This window comes from Phascolarctos cinereus, unplaced genomic scaffold, assembly GCF_003287225.1.
Source record: "Phascolarctos cinereus isolate Bilbo 61053 unplaced genomic scaffold, phaCin_HiC Scaffold_4;HRSCAF=312, whole genome shotgun sequence".
NCBI lineage: Eukaryota > Metazoa > Chordata > Mammalia > Diprotodontia > Phascolarctidae > Phascolarctos > Phascolarctos cinereus.
The window spans coordinates 22,870,728-22,887,414 of NW_027555847.1; positions in this window are offsets into that span (position 1 = coordinate 22,870,728).

Below are 16,687 nucleotides of genomic sequence, written 5' to 3' on the forward strand. Positions count from 1 at the left end.
TTTTGTCGCCAGTCAGAGACGATGTCTCTTTTTTTTTCTTTTTTCGGTGAGGCAACCTGAGTTAAGTGACTTGCCAAGGGTCACATAAGCTAGAAAGTGTCAATTGTCTGAGGCCCAATTTGAACTCAGGTCCTCCTGTCTTCCAGGCTCAGGCTGTATCTACTGAACCACCTAGCTGCCCCTCATTGCGGATGTCTTGAGGCAGGCAGCCCATTCTAGCTCTCATCATTAGGAAGTTTTGCCTGGTGTGTAAGTCTGAATTTGCCTCTGAAACTTTACCATTGTCACTGCTGGTTCTGTCCTCTGGAGCCAAATGGAACAAATCTGATCTCTCCTCTCCATGAGAGCCTTTTAAACATTGGGTTTAAAAAATTCTGAGTTCAACAAATAAATATATATTGGTCTCTTCCAGATCCACAATAGAGCAGAAAGAGAGTCAGACTAGAAACGCTGGATGTCTTTGCTGTACAGCTGGCGTTGATTTTTCAGTGCAGAGTGAATTCAGCATGTTTCTTTCTTTCTTTCTTTCTTTCTTTCTTTCTTTCTTTCTTTCTTTCTTTCTTTCTTTCTTTCTTTCTTTCTTTCTTTCTTTCAAGGCAATCACGGTTAAGTGACTTGCCCAGGGTCACACAGCTAGTAGTGTCAAGTGTTTGGTCTGAGGCTGGATTTGAACTCAGGTCCTCCTGACTTCAGGGCCAGTGCTCTATTCATTGTGCCACCTGGCTGCCCCTACCATGTGACTTTCAAAGCTGTCCTGGTTGTCTCTGGTTTCTTCTGAGCTTCCTTCTATTCTCTTCTGTCCATTTCAAAAACTTTAATGACCTTCTCTGCTTATTTCTCTCTCTCTTTTTTTTTTTTTTGGTAGGGGAACAGGCCTATTTCTGGCTCCCCTTTTCCTCTTCAACCCCACAATCTTTTCAAATGCCTGAAAATAGTTACCATTTTTCCTTTAAATCTTCAAGAAAACAACAACAACAATGTATTTCCAGTTCCTTCTCATGTGGCATGAACCCAAGGTTATTCACTACTTTGGTTGCTCTAAATGTGACACTCTTTAGCTGATCAAACTCCTTCCTAAAATGTGGTGCCCAGCACGAAACATGGTAGCCTAGGAGTATTCCCACAAGAGCTGAGTATTTTCACTTACCAAATCCTGGAAGCTATTCCCCATTTAATGGAGCCCAACATTATACTTGGTATTTGGCTACCAGATTCCTGGGCTGAATCCTGTTGAGCTCCCATGCCACTAAATCCCCAACCTTCATCTTTATCAGATAAACTTCTGACTAAATCTACCTCCCCCACTTTGTACATATGAGATTGATTTTTTGAACCCAAGTGTATGACTTCACATCTCTCTTTACTGAATTCCCTCTTACTAGAGTCAGACAATTAAGAAAAGGGTGAGAAACTATTCTTCAACATTTAAAGGGTTGCAGTATTAGATTTGGACCTTGGTTTGAATTCTAACTTTGATATTTTCTTATTGAGTGACCTTGGCTAAGCCTCTGAAATACTGGGTCTCCCTTTCCTCATCTATATAATGAGGGAGTTGGACAAGAAAATGAAAAACAATGAAAAGTGAATGAATTAGTGAAAAAGCACTTATTAAGTGTGTATTATGTACCCAATACTGTGTTAAGTTGTAGAGATAAAAATAGTATCCCCCCCAAAAAAGTCCCTAGTCTCACAGAATTCTAATTGGGGGAGACAGCTAATATAGGAGAGTTCAGCTGCAGATTGGTTCAAAAGGCCTGGAGGTTCTAATGGTCCATCAACATGAAAGATGGGAAGACCTAGGAATGTGCCTTGCCTTGAAGGGTTGGGGTTGGTCCATTATTATTGGGAAGGGTGGGGGGGAGTAAATCTAAGGTCTGGAATGGAGTGGGAATTCAAAAGCAAGTATGGGGTCAACATCTAGCCTGGAAGGGAAAGGGAAAAGGGAGCACTGATTATAAGTTTGGAGGTGGGGTCTTAGTGGTTAAGTTCCCTTCCACATTCTAACTCCATGATTCTATGTCCCTTTGAGCACCTCCCCACCCCTTCCCTAAATCCCTTGAGACATACAGATCACATGTCACTGAGGAGGTTGGGAGAAGTTCTGATGGACAAACCATCCTAAACTCTACGTCTATAGAGGACTGGCCCCTCAGGGAATAATCCTAACAGATGCTATCAGCATCTGAGAGTGAGGAGAGGGCTGATTTAGCCATATTCTTATAGACATTTCTCTAGCAGGACTCTGTTTCATCTTTTTTACATGTTCTCCGTCTCACCTACAAGATCAACATCTGGGAAGGAGAGCATGGCAGAGAGAACAGTGTGGGGTGTAGCAGAGCAGGTTGTTGTGGGTAATTGGAGGTAAAAAGGAAAAGTGGCTTACCTAATTGCACTCTAAATTACAGCTATTGTTCAATGCATTTCTTAAAAGCATACCATGCATTCAAGAAGCAAAGTCCTTTCCTGGGAGGAAAAAAGCTGTATGTGCTGGATATACATATATACAGATTGCCTTGTACCCCTTTTGTTTGTAAATTACAGATTCTAGAGGATTGCTCATCATTGTTATCATCATCATTATTTTTACTGTATGTATGTTAATGGTAATAAACTTGAAAAACTGAAATAGACGATTCCACAGTAATTGTGTTTTAGATAGCATAATAATTCACCATAATTGCTTGCTAAGCATTTTGTCCTTCTCCCCACCTTTCCCCACCCCCAACAGGGGTAAATCCGTTAAAGCCATGTTCTTCTATACTATTTTACAGTCTATTAGCATAATAACATGCTCTAAAATCAGTGTTGCAGCTTGCTGGAAGTGTCTGATATTGGTCCATTAGGCATCTTTGTCTTATATGTCAATTGCTAATGGTGCAATTTAGGGGCACAGTCCTCAGCTTGGTATGGGCCCAGTTAGGAGCTCATAAAAATCAAAGCATTAGGCACTATTGGATGGAAGTTGTTTGGTATTAGCAATCCACCCTGACTTCTAGCCTCTCGCCTGAAAATTACTTTTAGCCCAAGTGACCAGCAAAGCAATCTTGATGAATTTCTCTGCCAGCCACGTTGTAACCGACGTGCTCATAACTTCATCAAATTAAATCTGAGCCTTTAATTTCATCGTTAGTTTTGAATAGTTCTGTTTCAAACCACGTAATTAAAGAACATATTAGGAATATATAGCTTTTCCTTTTACACATTTATTAGGCACTGAGGGTTAAATTTGGAACCACATGCCTGTGTTGCTAGACATCTGCTTATGTCTAAATGAGGGTGGTTTTTTTAATGATACCTGAAGAATTAGGGAAAAAAAAAACTAATTGGTTAACAAAACTAAGGGAATTCATGGCAAATGAGCTATCATTATGTTTACCCAAGCTCTGTTATAATCCAAAGATTGTTGTCTAATTAGGGAAATTATACAGAGAGAAACCAGGCACTCGATTATTTACTTTTTCTTTAATATGCATGGAGAATTGGTGTAAAATATTCCCAGCACAAGATGAAGTCTTGGTGAGGGAGGGCTGTGTCTAGTTTTAGCCCAAGTCCAGGATATCTGAATAAGTACACTCTCTTATGCTATTTCTATTTTCCTGTAACCAAGTACCCCTTGCATAAGTGTGATACAGTGAGGAGAGGGGCTGGATTTGGGGCCAGGGGAACAGGCTTTAAATAATAGCTGTGCTACTCAGCCTCTCCAGGACTTAGCTTTGTCACCTGAAGAATGACAGGGTTGGTAGATGACCTCTAGGGTTCCTTCCACTTCTGGATCTACGATCCTACATTACTATGAAGTACAATAATTCTATGAAGAATCCAAAGATTCTCTGAGAGGAAGCGACTAGAATGGAGTGGAAATGGCTCTGGATTTGAAATCAAGAGCTCTTGCTTTGAGTCCTGGTGTTATCACATATGGTCCAGTGGGAAAAGCACCAGCTCTTGAGTGAGAGTATGTGGGCTCAAATCCCACTTCTGGTGCTTCCTCACTGTGTGACCTTGGACAAATAACGAACCTCCTTAGAGCTCAGTCTCTTTATCTGCAAAATGAGGTGTTTGGACTCCTGGTCTCTGAAGCTCTTCCACTTCTAGATACAGGATCCTACAATCTCATGTGACTTAGAATAAGTCACTTTCACTCCCTGAGGCTCAGTTTCTTCATCTGAAAAAAGGAAATGCTAAAACCTACATAGTTGGAGTGGTACAGTAGGAGTGATGAGGTTGAGGTTACAGGGTCTTAGTTCAGATCCTATCTGACACATATTTCCTGTGTGACTTTGGGCAAGTAACTTGTCCTAATAATAATATTCATAGGGTCTACCTGATTGGGGTGTTATGGGGCTCAAGTGGGATGATGGCTGTAAAGTGCCTCACAGACTTTAAAGTGCTATATAAATATCCGTAATCATCACCACCGTCACCACCACCATCTACCACCACCATCATCATCATTTTCACCATCACATTATTGACATTGAGTCTAGAAGGAAATATAAAGATTATTTCCTTTAGTGTCAATGGTAGGGAATATTATGAAATGGAAGTTTTATTTCTTAGGATTGAATTTATGGGTTAAAGGTCAGTGACTGCTCTGTCTCCACTCCCTCCCCCCAAGCTGCTTTCCCTATTAAGTTGGATTATTTTCTCACCCATACTTGCTCCAAGTCCTTACAGAAGCAGCCCTCTAAGAAATCACCTCCTTTTTTCTCCCAAGCATCACTGCCCCACTGTGCAGGGAAATAGATGAATAAATAGAGTATTTTTTCTCCTATGACTTTCTGCTTTTGTAAGCAAAGAGCTTGGAGCTGAGTTGTTGACATGGTTTCAGCTTTTCTGCCATATTGAATACATATGTGTATAACTGGATTAGTTTGTAAGCCCTGGAAGTGATTTATAAGACATTTTCTATGCAGATGTGTGCTGCTGTTGCTTATCTCCACAGGATAAATATTAAAATTGTGTTTCAACTTCACATTACATGCATATTAATATTATGACAATGTGAATCCTGTTTGGTGATAGTCAACTTTCACACTTGAGACTGAAACAAGAAAGAAATTCAGGGATTATTAGCATCTCAACTACTTCTAGTCACTTTCCAAGAATGAGCTCTGGACCATTTCATTCTTATCTGTTACCTATACGATGCAAATGAAGGCATCTGTTTTTGAGTTCAGTTTTAGCCTAGCCTTCAGCATCCAGATAGGCTAGTTTGGTATAATACTACTTTCTCCTTAGCTAAAAATCAGACTTGCCTTGGATAATCCTTACCCGTGGATTGTCCTTTCCATGATAATGACCCACCAGAGCCACAACTAGTAATTTTCATACCTGGGGCAAAAATTAGGAAAAGTGTCTCCAAATCTGCTTTGCAATTCTTAATGAGAAAATAATACAAGAAGTAATTAAGACAGATTCAATTTAGCAAGAGGGGGAATTAGTTTCCATAGCGACTTCAACCTTCTATTCTGCTTTGCACATGCATATATACATACATGTATTTGTCTCAATTTACATCCTGAGTCCATCACCTACCTCTCTGTCGGTGTTGAGGAGCGTGCTTCAGCATGAGTCATTTGAGATTGTGGTTAGTCATTGCATTGATTAGATCTCTTGTCTTTCAAAGTCTTTTTTTGTACAACATTGTTGTTATTGCATAAATTGTCCTCCTGCTTCTCTCCGCACATAGTAATTACATAGCAATTTTTAAAGTTAGTGACATTTTTGTTTTTATGTCACCTTCGCTTCTGAATATACCGCTCTTCCCTTCCCTCCTCTTTGAGTCTTTGCCTGTAGCAAAGAATGAAAAGGAAAAAAAGAGGGGGTAGGGTAAGAGGTTAAGCAAAGTAATCAACACATCAACTGAGTCTCCAAGTGTACATAATGTTCCACATCCACAATCGTCACCTGCCCTATTTGAAATCTAGGTAGCACAGTGGATAAAGCTTCCAGCCTGGAGTCAAGAGGACCCAAGTTTCAACCTGGCATCATATACTTACTAGTTGTTGACCTTGGGCAAGTCACTTAACCCTGCTCATTCATATAATATTGATGTTACAGTATACATTTCCTTCTGGCTCCGTAATATTTCATTTAGGGTTCTTATTGAACTCTAGGACAATCAATCAATCAATCAATCAGCAAGCCAGGCATTGTTCCAGGTTCTGGAGATAGAATAAAAATGAGACAGTGCCTGTCTTCCCAGAGCTTATATTTCCTAGTGGGATACAACATGTGAGTATTATATATTCTCTATAAATACATATATACACATACACATATATAAAATACATATGTGTATATATAGACGCAAGTACATCAAACTCTATATAAAATAAACACAAATCAACTTATTTGGGGAGGTACAAGTCAGTGGGGTCTCAGGAAAGGCTTCCTGAAGCCAGTAGAATCTGGTGAATTTTGCAGGAAGTTAGGGCTTCTAGCAAGTGGAGGGGAGACAAGATGGTGACGTTGACCTTTCCTATGCCTTGTGTGTACTGCATGTAGGTCTCCTCCATTGGAAGGTGATGTGCTGATGATGTGTTTGCCTTTCTTGGTATCTCTGGTTCTTAGCACAGTGTCTAGCACACAGCAGGCACTTCATAAATACTTGACTTGTTGAAATCAAGCCTACGAGAAAGTGCCGTTCGGCAGAGCCGGTGAGCAACCTCCAATAGGTCAGAAGCATGACTTGTCTGCTAGACTTGCCTTTGGATTCTCAAACTCAACATATTCAAAATGGAACTACCTCTCTTTGCCCCTGCACACTTCCGTCTTTCTTTCTTTCTTTTCGCTTGTGTGTATTTGTGTTTTCTGTGCTGGGCCCAGTGCCTGACATACAATGAGCACTTAATGAGTGCTTTATATTTGTCTGCTTCCAAACCTTCCCATTTCTGGGGAGGGCACCACTGTCCTCCCAGGGACTCAAGTTCATGACGTCAGAGCCAACCTTGACTCATGCCATCTCCTTTCAGTTGCCAAGTCATGTCAGTGTTACCAGGACAGCCTTGCCTTTCTTTCTCTATTTCTCTCCATTTACACTGCTCCAGTTCAGGCCTCATTAACTCTTGACTACTCTATTGCCTTAGCCACCTAATTGGTCTCTGTGCTTCTAGTCTTTCCCTTTTCTGACCCATCTCCACTTCTGTCAAAAGAATCTTCCTAGAGCATAGATCTGGCCCTGATCTTGTTCTGCTCCCAAATTGTCCATGCCTTCTCATTTCCTCTAAGATAAAATACAGAATCTTCAGCCTGTCCCTTAAACCCTTCCCAAACTATCTCCAACCTCCCTTTACAGACATTTCAGATTGTTCCTAATTCATTGCCAAATTGGCCTAATTGCTATTCCCCAAACTTGGAGGGAGGTCTCTAGTCATGTGTCTGAGACTCCTGTTCTGGGCTCTGTCCCACTCAACATTTTAATCAACAACTTGGAAGAATACCTGCTAGGGTTTTGGATCCAATGTGATGACAGAGCTGGGAGAGTTTATTTATACATGGGCCGATGAAATTAGGCTTCCAAAATAATCCTGATGAGTTGAAATGAAGGACCAACATTGTGTCCTATATCTAAGCTCTGAATAATCTAATTGTACAAGTAGCTGGCTTGACAGAAGTCCATGTGAAAAGGAGCTGAGACTTTTATCTTATTAAATTGAGGATGGGCATGGGACTTAGACAAGAGATTTCATTCACATGGGGAACTCCCAGGTGAGGGAACTCCTTTCAATAAGAAAGTTTGTACTTTGTCTGCAGCATATTGTCTTAGAGAATTTCCTAAAGCATTAAGGGGTTATGTGACTTACCCAAGGTCATTGAAGGGAGAGATCTGAGTCCACACCTTCTTGGGTTCAAAGCTGGCTCTATCCACAATGCTGTGTTCCCTCTGCAAATAGCAATTACACAGTTATTTAAAAATTGGTGACATCCAAAAAAAAAAAAACCAGAAAAGAAAAGGCCCTTACAGTGGAGGGGTAACAGGGGAAGGTGAGAGGGAATGAGTGAATCTTATTCTCATAGAATTTGGCTTATGGAGGGAATAACATACACATTCAGTCGGGTATGGAAATCAGTCTTACCCTACAGGAGAATAGGGGGAGAAGGGGACAAGAGACCAGGGGGATGATAGAGAGGAGGGCAGATTGGGAAAGGGGGTAATCAGAAGCAAATACTTCTGAGAAGGGACAGGGTCAAAAGAAAGAATAGAATAAATGGGAGGGCAGGATAGGATTAAGGGAAATAGAGTTAGTTTCTCACTACGTGTCTACTATGGAAGTGTTGTGCATAACTGCACATGTATAACCTATATTGAGTTACTTGCCTTTTCAATGAGGGTGGGTGGGGAGGGAGGAAGGGAGAAAATTTGGAACCCAAAGTTTTAAAAACATATGTTTAAAAAAAATGTTTTCACACGCTACTGGGAAATAAGGGGTACAGGAAATGGGGTACAGAAGCCTATCCTGCCCTATAGGAAAATAGAAGGGGAAGGGGATAAGAGAAAGGGAGGAGAGATAGAAGAGAGGGAAGACTAGGGGAAGGGATATTCAGAATGCATGCCATCTTGGGGTGGTGGGAGGGGTGAGAAGGGGTGAAAATTTGGAACTCAAAATCTTGTGGAAGTAAATATTGAAAACTAAAAATAAATAAATTTATATTTTAAAAAATTGGTGACATTGTTTGTTTTTATGTCACCTTCACTTCTGAATATATCCTTCTCCACCCCACTTCCACCAAGTCTTTCCTTGTAGTAATGAATGAAGAAAAAAAAGGGGGAGAGGGTAAGTGGTTTAGCAAAACCGATTGACTGAGTCTAAAAGAATATTTCATGTTCCACATCTACAATCCTCATCTAGGCTATTTTGTTTCTAGTTCTTTACAAAAAGTGCTCTTCTAACTATTCTGGTGTAAATGGGGAGCTAGGACTTTTAACTGGTGTGTCCCAATGGCAGATGATCAGGCTGAATTCAGAGAGAAAAAGGTATCACTGTACTTCCTCTTCTCTGGCTGTACCATGTTTGCAACACCACAGTCAGGACCAGGTTCCATAATAGGGGAGGATCTTGACAAACTGGTAAACATCCAGAGAAGAGGAACCAACATGGCGAAGATTCTAGAAGCCATGTCCTATGAGTATGAGTTAAGAAAATTGAAGACTTTCAGTCTGGACATAGTTGCTTCTCAGTTGTCTCTCCCATTAGATTTTGAACTCTTTAAAGGAGAGGACTGTTTTCATATTTATTTTATTTCCAGTGCTTAGCATAATGCCTGCACGTAATAGGTGCTTAATAAAGGCTTATCAACTTTTTGACTTGGAGAAGAGAAAGTTTTGGAGCAACCAATAATTAAATTAACAAGCATTTAAATGGAGAGAGAGAGAGAGAGAGAGACAGACAGACAGACAGACAGACAGACAGAAAGGACAGAAAGAGACAGACAAAAAGATAGAGAGGTTTAGAATAAAGAAGGAGAAGGAGAAGGAGAAGGAGAAGAAGGAGGAGAAGAAGAAGGTGATGATGATGATGGAGAAGGAGAAAGAGGAGAAAGGGAAGAGGGAGAAGGAAAAGGGGAAGGAGAAGGATGAGAAGGAGAAGGAGAAGAAGGAGGAGAAGAAGAAAAGGAGGAAGAGGAAAGAAAGAGATAAAGAAGAGAAACAGTTCGTGCTCTCAGAGAGCTTATTGTTTATTGGGGGATATGATGGTTGTCTGTAAATATCTGAAGGATTGTCATATGGAAGAGGTAAGAGGCTCACTTAGAGTTGCTCCAAGGATAGAATTAGGTCAAAAGGATGGAAGTCATAGGGAAGCAAATTCCTGCTCAGTGTCAAGAAGAACTTTCTAATATCCCTTGCTATCTAACCTTAGGAAAGTTCAAGTAGGAGCCACCTGACGAAAAGTCAGGTATTTTGTCATAAGGATTCCCTCTCTCAGAGGGAATTTGGACTAGATGACCTCTGAAGCCCTGTTCAGCTCCAAAAATCTCCAGTTCTATTAATCAAGGAGCAATATGTTCCCTTTTGTCCCCCCCGACAGGTGGTCATTTTTCTTTCAGAATTTTTTTTATCTACTGTAAAGCAGGGGTAAGAGCCAGAAGTACTGGTTGAGAAGGCAAAGGGAATCATGATCTAGGTTAGTGGAGGTTGGGCACTCACTGGGGGAATCATGAAGCCTTCAAGGCTTCCCACACCATTTTCCCTAAACCTGACAGGGGACCTCTAAAGGCTAAATGAATCCACAGGGAGTGAGGTTTCACCCCCCCCCCCTTCTAGTCTGTTGCAATATAGAGAGAGGAGAAGGAAATATCTAAATTTTCAAAGTTTTCCTGTGTTGCCCCTCAGATGATGCTACTTCCAGACAAGTTGATTGTTCTCTCTTTGGACCAAAAACTTTCCCTTTTCTCCCTCTGCCTTTGATTTGCATACAATCTCAAAAACACATTTCCCTCCCCACTCCCATCCCACCCCCAAATAATGGCTATAATTAAGAGATTCAAAAGTGCTTTAGTGAGAAAGGTCCAGGGCTATCCAAATGTCAAGCAAAATTATAGAGTGAAGAGAACCCAAATGCCACAGAGTTGAGCCATCCACTGTTTATGAGCAAAGAGATTACATCAGTGCATAAAATGAGTTTGAATAATCTTGTCATAGCTTCACATGTTTCCATTAAAATGGCAACTTGATAGTTACCACAGAACGTGAAACTTTGAAAATTAGCAATCACAAAAGAGCAAGGCTTCTTCCTACATGTTGGGGGAGTGACAGTCCTCCTCCCCAGGGTCATCAGTTGGAGACATTACTTTATTACCTTTGGGACCTTGAAGTGGGAATTTTTTAGGTACAGTGTGACAGTGAAATCGGGGGGAGGGCGGTGATCCTAGTTGTAGTTTTGCTGTAGTAGAAATTCCCTTGTGTGTCTAAGGATGAGTGGGCAAAGGATGAGGCATGAGAAAGAGGTAGTATGGTACCATGGAATGGCCATTTCATTGGAATCATGGAATCTGGGTGCAAGCACAACTTCTCCTGCTTGGGTGACTTGGCAAGTTACTTGCCCTTTCTAGGCATCAGTCTCATATGATGTAGAATGAAGAGTAGGATACAGCATGGTACAGAGGAAAGAGCATTGATTCTGGAGTCAGTGGACATGATTGGTTCAAATCCCATTTCTGGCGTTTGTGCGACCTTGGGCAAGTCAAATAATCACTCTGGGACTCAGTTGCCTCATCTGAGGGGATTGGACTGGATGGCATCTGAGTTTTTTTTCTGCTCTCTCTCTCTCTCTCTGTGATCCTACGACCTAGTGCAGTGTCTGACTATAGGGAGTATTCATACACATACATTGAGGAGGGCCGTTGGAATAAACATTGACAGGAGGGCCCTGGACTGGAGGTAGCTCACTCAATTGAGTGCCACAGAAGAAGTGAGGGAAGACAACCTTGACACTGGTGGTGATTGTGTGGATGACATTTTATGCAACATGAGTCTGCTATAACTCTGATATTATATGTTGTTTTCTAATCTGAGAAAAGTGTTTGCTTTAGTACAATAAAGAGAGGCAGTGTGTTACCGTGGATGGAGTGCTGCATGTGTAGTCAGAGGACCTGGGTTCTCAAACTGGGTCTGCCTCTTACTCTTCCCCAATCTCTGGCCAAAACATTTCTCTTTTCAAGAGCACAGTTCCCCATATGTAAAATGAAAGTGTTGGACAAGATGACCTCTAAGCTCATTTACCATTCTAAATCAATTATCCTACCATAACATGTGCTCTGAGTGAATGCTAATGGCATGATGATAAGATGAGAGAGTTTCCAATATGATAGGGGCCAAGACAATATAGAAATATGAGAGTAGTTAGGTGACACAGTGGTTCCAATGGTAGACCTGGAGTCAGGAAGAACTGAGTTCAAATCTAGCTTTAGATACTTACTAGCTGTGTGATCCTGGGGAAAATCACTGAACCCCTGCCTCAGTTTCCTCCATTATAAAATGGAGATAATAATAGCATCTACCTCCAACGTTGTTGTAAGGATCAAATGAGATAACGTTTACAAAGTTCTTAACACAATGCTTGGCACATAGTAGGTGTTATATAAATATTAGCCCGTAGTAGTAGTAGTAGTAGTAGTTATTGTATTGAACCTGTGCACCATAGAACATCTCAGGAAGTATGAATTAAGAAAAGAAAGGTTGCCAATAAGTCCCTAAAAATCTGTTACATATACAATATTTTTAAGGAGATGCTCAGATGCAAATGGGGACAGAAATGCTTAAAGGCTTTAATCAAAGGACTTCTGCCATTCCTAGGATCAATCTAAATTTGAGATCACTTGGAATGGGGTTACATGACAGAAACATTTGCAACCATCTCATGGTGAATGTTGGTTTTGTTGAATGTACACAGTAAATAGGATCCAGATCAGTGAGCAAAGCACTGTTTTGCTGAGTCTGCTTGTTTTCGTTGCTGACATGTTTGCTGGAGACAGACACCAAGAGTTGTGCTTTTGTACCCCATCTAGAAGTCGTAGGTCTGGCTGACAGAATCCCTACTTCAGCATCTATGAGAAATAAATTGAAAAGCTAGGTTTTTAGGCATATTAAACTGCTGACCAAATGCTTGGAGACTCATGTAAGTCATGGAGACACTCTCCCCTGACCTAGGTCCACTTCACAGTATTGGTCAGATACAATTCAGACATCTTTCCCCTTGTGATGGGCAGATGTTCCATCCAATTTATAGTTGATAGTAAAGAAAATTTCAGAAAAATCCTGTTTTCCATGAAATTCCATTAGAAATGTATTTCTATGGAAAACAGAGACTCTCCCAATAAGCATACTTTTTGTTTGAAAGAGGCTAAAATTATGATCATCTCTGTGTCATGTTGTACATCATTGTACATCATCAATTCAGTTCAATTTGCATTCAGGTGCCCACTGGTGTGAGGATAGAAAGGCAAAAACAAGGGAAAGTTCTAGCACGTGGAAAGACCAGAAAAGACTTCATGTAGGAGCTGATGCTTGAATATAGCATTAAACAGAGCTAGGGATTTCAGGAGGTAGAGGTGAGGAGAGAACGCATTCCAGGTGTGGGGCAGGCAGCTTGTGCAAATCATGGAGGTAGAGAGAAAATGTTGGTTATAGGAAGAGAAACTTACCCATAGTAAAGTGTAAGGAGGAATGATGGGAAATCAATCTGGGGGGATGGGTTGGAGTAAGATTGGGAAGGCTTTTAAACACCAAAGAGGAAAGTTTGTATTTCATTCTGTATGCAGTATGGAGCCATTAGAACTTCTTGAGCAGGTGAGGAACACGGTCAGAGTTCAGAAAGATGGAGAGTGCATTTTCAGAATACCAATTTAGTAGCTTTATGGAGGATGGATTGGAATGGAGTAGAGACTAGATTCAGGAAGGCCCCTAATAAGAGACTATTGCAGTAGTCCAAGCAAGAGATGATGAAGGCCTGACCTAGGGTGATAGCCACATGAATGCAGAGAAGAGAACAAAATATATTGTAGAAGAAGATTCAATGAGATTTGGCAAATGATTGGATATTAGGTATATTTAGAGGTAGTTAGGTGGCGCAGTGGTTAGAGTGGTTGGCCTAAAGTCAGGATGACCTGAATTCAAGTCTAGCCTCAGACATTTGTTAGCCACATGTCTCTAGACAAGTCACTTAACCACTATCTTCCTCAGTTTCTTGAACCATGTGGAGGTGATAACAACCCCTAGTTCCCAGGATGATTGTGAGTATCAAATGAGGTAATATTTGTAAAGCACTTGTATTCCTGGCATATAATACATACTATGTAAATGTTAGCTATTATTGTTATTGTTGTTGTTAAAGAAAATAAGGAGTCCCAGTTCACAAACCTAGAGAAAGGGAAATTAAAAAACAGGAGTGGCTTCAGGGGGCATGCTGAGTGTAAGCTATTTCTGGGCCATATGGAAAACATCAATTTTATGTCAGCTGGGAATCCTACCCCTCTGAATAGCTTCAGTTTCTTCCTAGCAACTAGTTTAGGGGTGGGGAATCTGCAGCCTTGAGGCCCAGGTTCCACACTCCTGAACTCATTTCTTCTCTACTGCATTCAAACCTGTCTATCACTCTCATTAAAAAACAACCTTCCCCACCACCCCCACCCCCACCCCAAGTCAACCTTTGCTATATCCTACTGTCCTCCAGGTGTTGTTCTATATCTCTCTCCTTCCTTTTTCAGTCAATCACTCACTGCCTCCACTTCCTCTTCTCTCCCCTCACTCATTCCTTAACCCTTTGAAGTCTTGCTTCCAACTTCGTTCCTCACCAGGAGCTGCTTTCCCCAAAGTTTCCAGTGATCTCTTAACTGTCAGATCTAATGCTCTTTTCTCCAATCTCATCCTTCTTGACCATCGGACACTGCTGCCCACCTTCTCCTTGACACACTCTCCTCTGCATTTTCATGACACTGCTCTCTCTTGGCTCTCCTTTGACATGTTTGACTGCTACTTCTCCATCTTCTTTATTGGCTCGTTATCCCTATTATGGCACCAAGTATGGATGTTCATTCTGATTCTGTACTTAGCCTTCTTCGGCCCCTACACACTTAGGAAGCTCATCAATGTTTACTGATTCAACTATTATCTCCATGCAGATGCCTCATATTTGTGTATCTCTGTCTCTACCCATATTTATATCTACGTATCCAGCCCTGATCTCTTTTCTGCAATTTTGTCTCACATTGCCAATCTCCCGTTGTACATTTCAAACAGAGTGTCCTGGAGACACTGTAAATTCAACAAGTCCCAAACAGAATTCATTCTCTTTTCTCCCAAGTTCCCTCTCTTTCAGCCTTCACTGTTTCTGTCAAGGGCACCATCATTTTGCCCAGGATGCCAGATTCATAGACTCAAAGGTATTCTTATTCTGAGCTCCTCACTGCCCTCACACCGCATCTGTAACCAGTTCCAAGTTTTCCCTTTTCCCTTTTCCATCTCATTCCTCAGTTGAGCTACTCTTACACAGATACCACCTAACTTCAAGTTCTTTTCACCTCTAGTGTGGATAACTGTGACACTCTTCTATTGGGTTGGGTTGCCCTGCTTCCAGTCCATTTTACGCACTGCTGCTGAAGGAATATTCCTTATATGACTACATGGATCCCTACTCAATCAACATCAGTGACTCTCCAATGCTTATAGGGAAAAATAGAATCTCCTCCATTTTACTTTTAAAGTTCTTCCCAATCTGGCCCCAAATGATCTTTCTAGTTTCAATGAACATCACTCCCCTTTCTGCACCCTGCCTACCAGTCAAAGTGACCTTCTCTCAGTTCTTCGATACAGCCTTCTATCTCCTTTTTCTGTGCTTTTGTACTGGTCATCCCATGTCCCAGGAATACACTGCTCCCTTAGCTCTTTACCTCTTCCTAATAACATCCTTCTCTTTTCCTTAAGTCGCAGCTCAAGCATCATCAAGATTTACTGCTACAGTTCTCTCTCCCAAAGTACCTTGCATTTAGCTATGTTATATTTATTGACATTATTCACTTTCTATTTATATATGTATTTGTTGTCCTCTTCACCCGCAATGGAATGTGGGAGTAGGGATTAACTCATCCTTTATTTTGTCGGCCCAACACCAGGCACAGTGCCTGGCGCACAACAGGTGCTTAATAAACTTGTTGATAGACTGACTCAGCCATCATATATTCCTGAAAAAGGCATCATATATACTTGTAAAGGAGGCACTTACTCAATGTTTGTGAATCGATTGCCCAAGCATTATTTTGGAGTCACAGCATCTAGTTGTGAATCCTCTTTATAAATAGTAGAAAATGTGAGCATCAAAACTAGGAGCCCATTTAGTTTACTGAAAATGGTGGGCAATCTCACATGTTCAATTATGTTGTATAGAACTTTGCTGCCCACAAGGAAGAGAAGAGCAGGAGAAAGCAAACTTCTATGTAGTCTTCCATTTTTTTTTTCATTCCTTCTCCTCCTCCTCCTTTTCCACATCATAGAATCTCAGATTTGGAAGGAAACCCAGATGCCATTTTGTTCAGACTGCATTTGAATGAACATCTTCCTATCACGGCTAGTATGTGGTCATCCATTTTTGCTTCTTGACCTTCAATCAATCAGCCATGTCCAGACATAGTACATTCCACTTTAGGGTAGTTTTTGTTTTGAGACAGTCCTCTGGCATAAGAAAGTCTCTCCTGGGGAGATGTAGGGTTCCCCTATTGACCATTGCTTCCTACTGCTGGCCTCACAGTGCCATACTCCACCAGTGTAGGTGTGGCTGTCAACAGGTTAAGTTCTGGTCTGGGTATGCAGTTTACATCTAAGGAGAGGCCTGTGGGCCAATCAGAGGCATTCAGGGAAAACAACCCCTTAATGACTTTGGATGCTAAGAATCCCATGTAAAATGATGGCAATCAGCTCCATGCAAAGCTTGATTGCAAGCAATGGGGAAGAGAGGGAAAAGGAAGAAAGGGAAAAGGAACCCAACATGCAACTCAGGCATACACATTGACATAGAGTATAACTCACATAAGGGCATCGCAGGGCTGGGGAACACGTCCATTCAACAGGCGGGGGCTACGCCAGCAGGAAGGTGCTCTCCTGCTGGAGGGGAGGCTGTGCTCCAAAGTGCCATTCTGAGAAATGGGCTCTTACCCTCTGATTTTGGATGGCCTTCCTGGAGCTGGCCTATTTGCA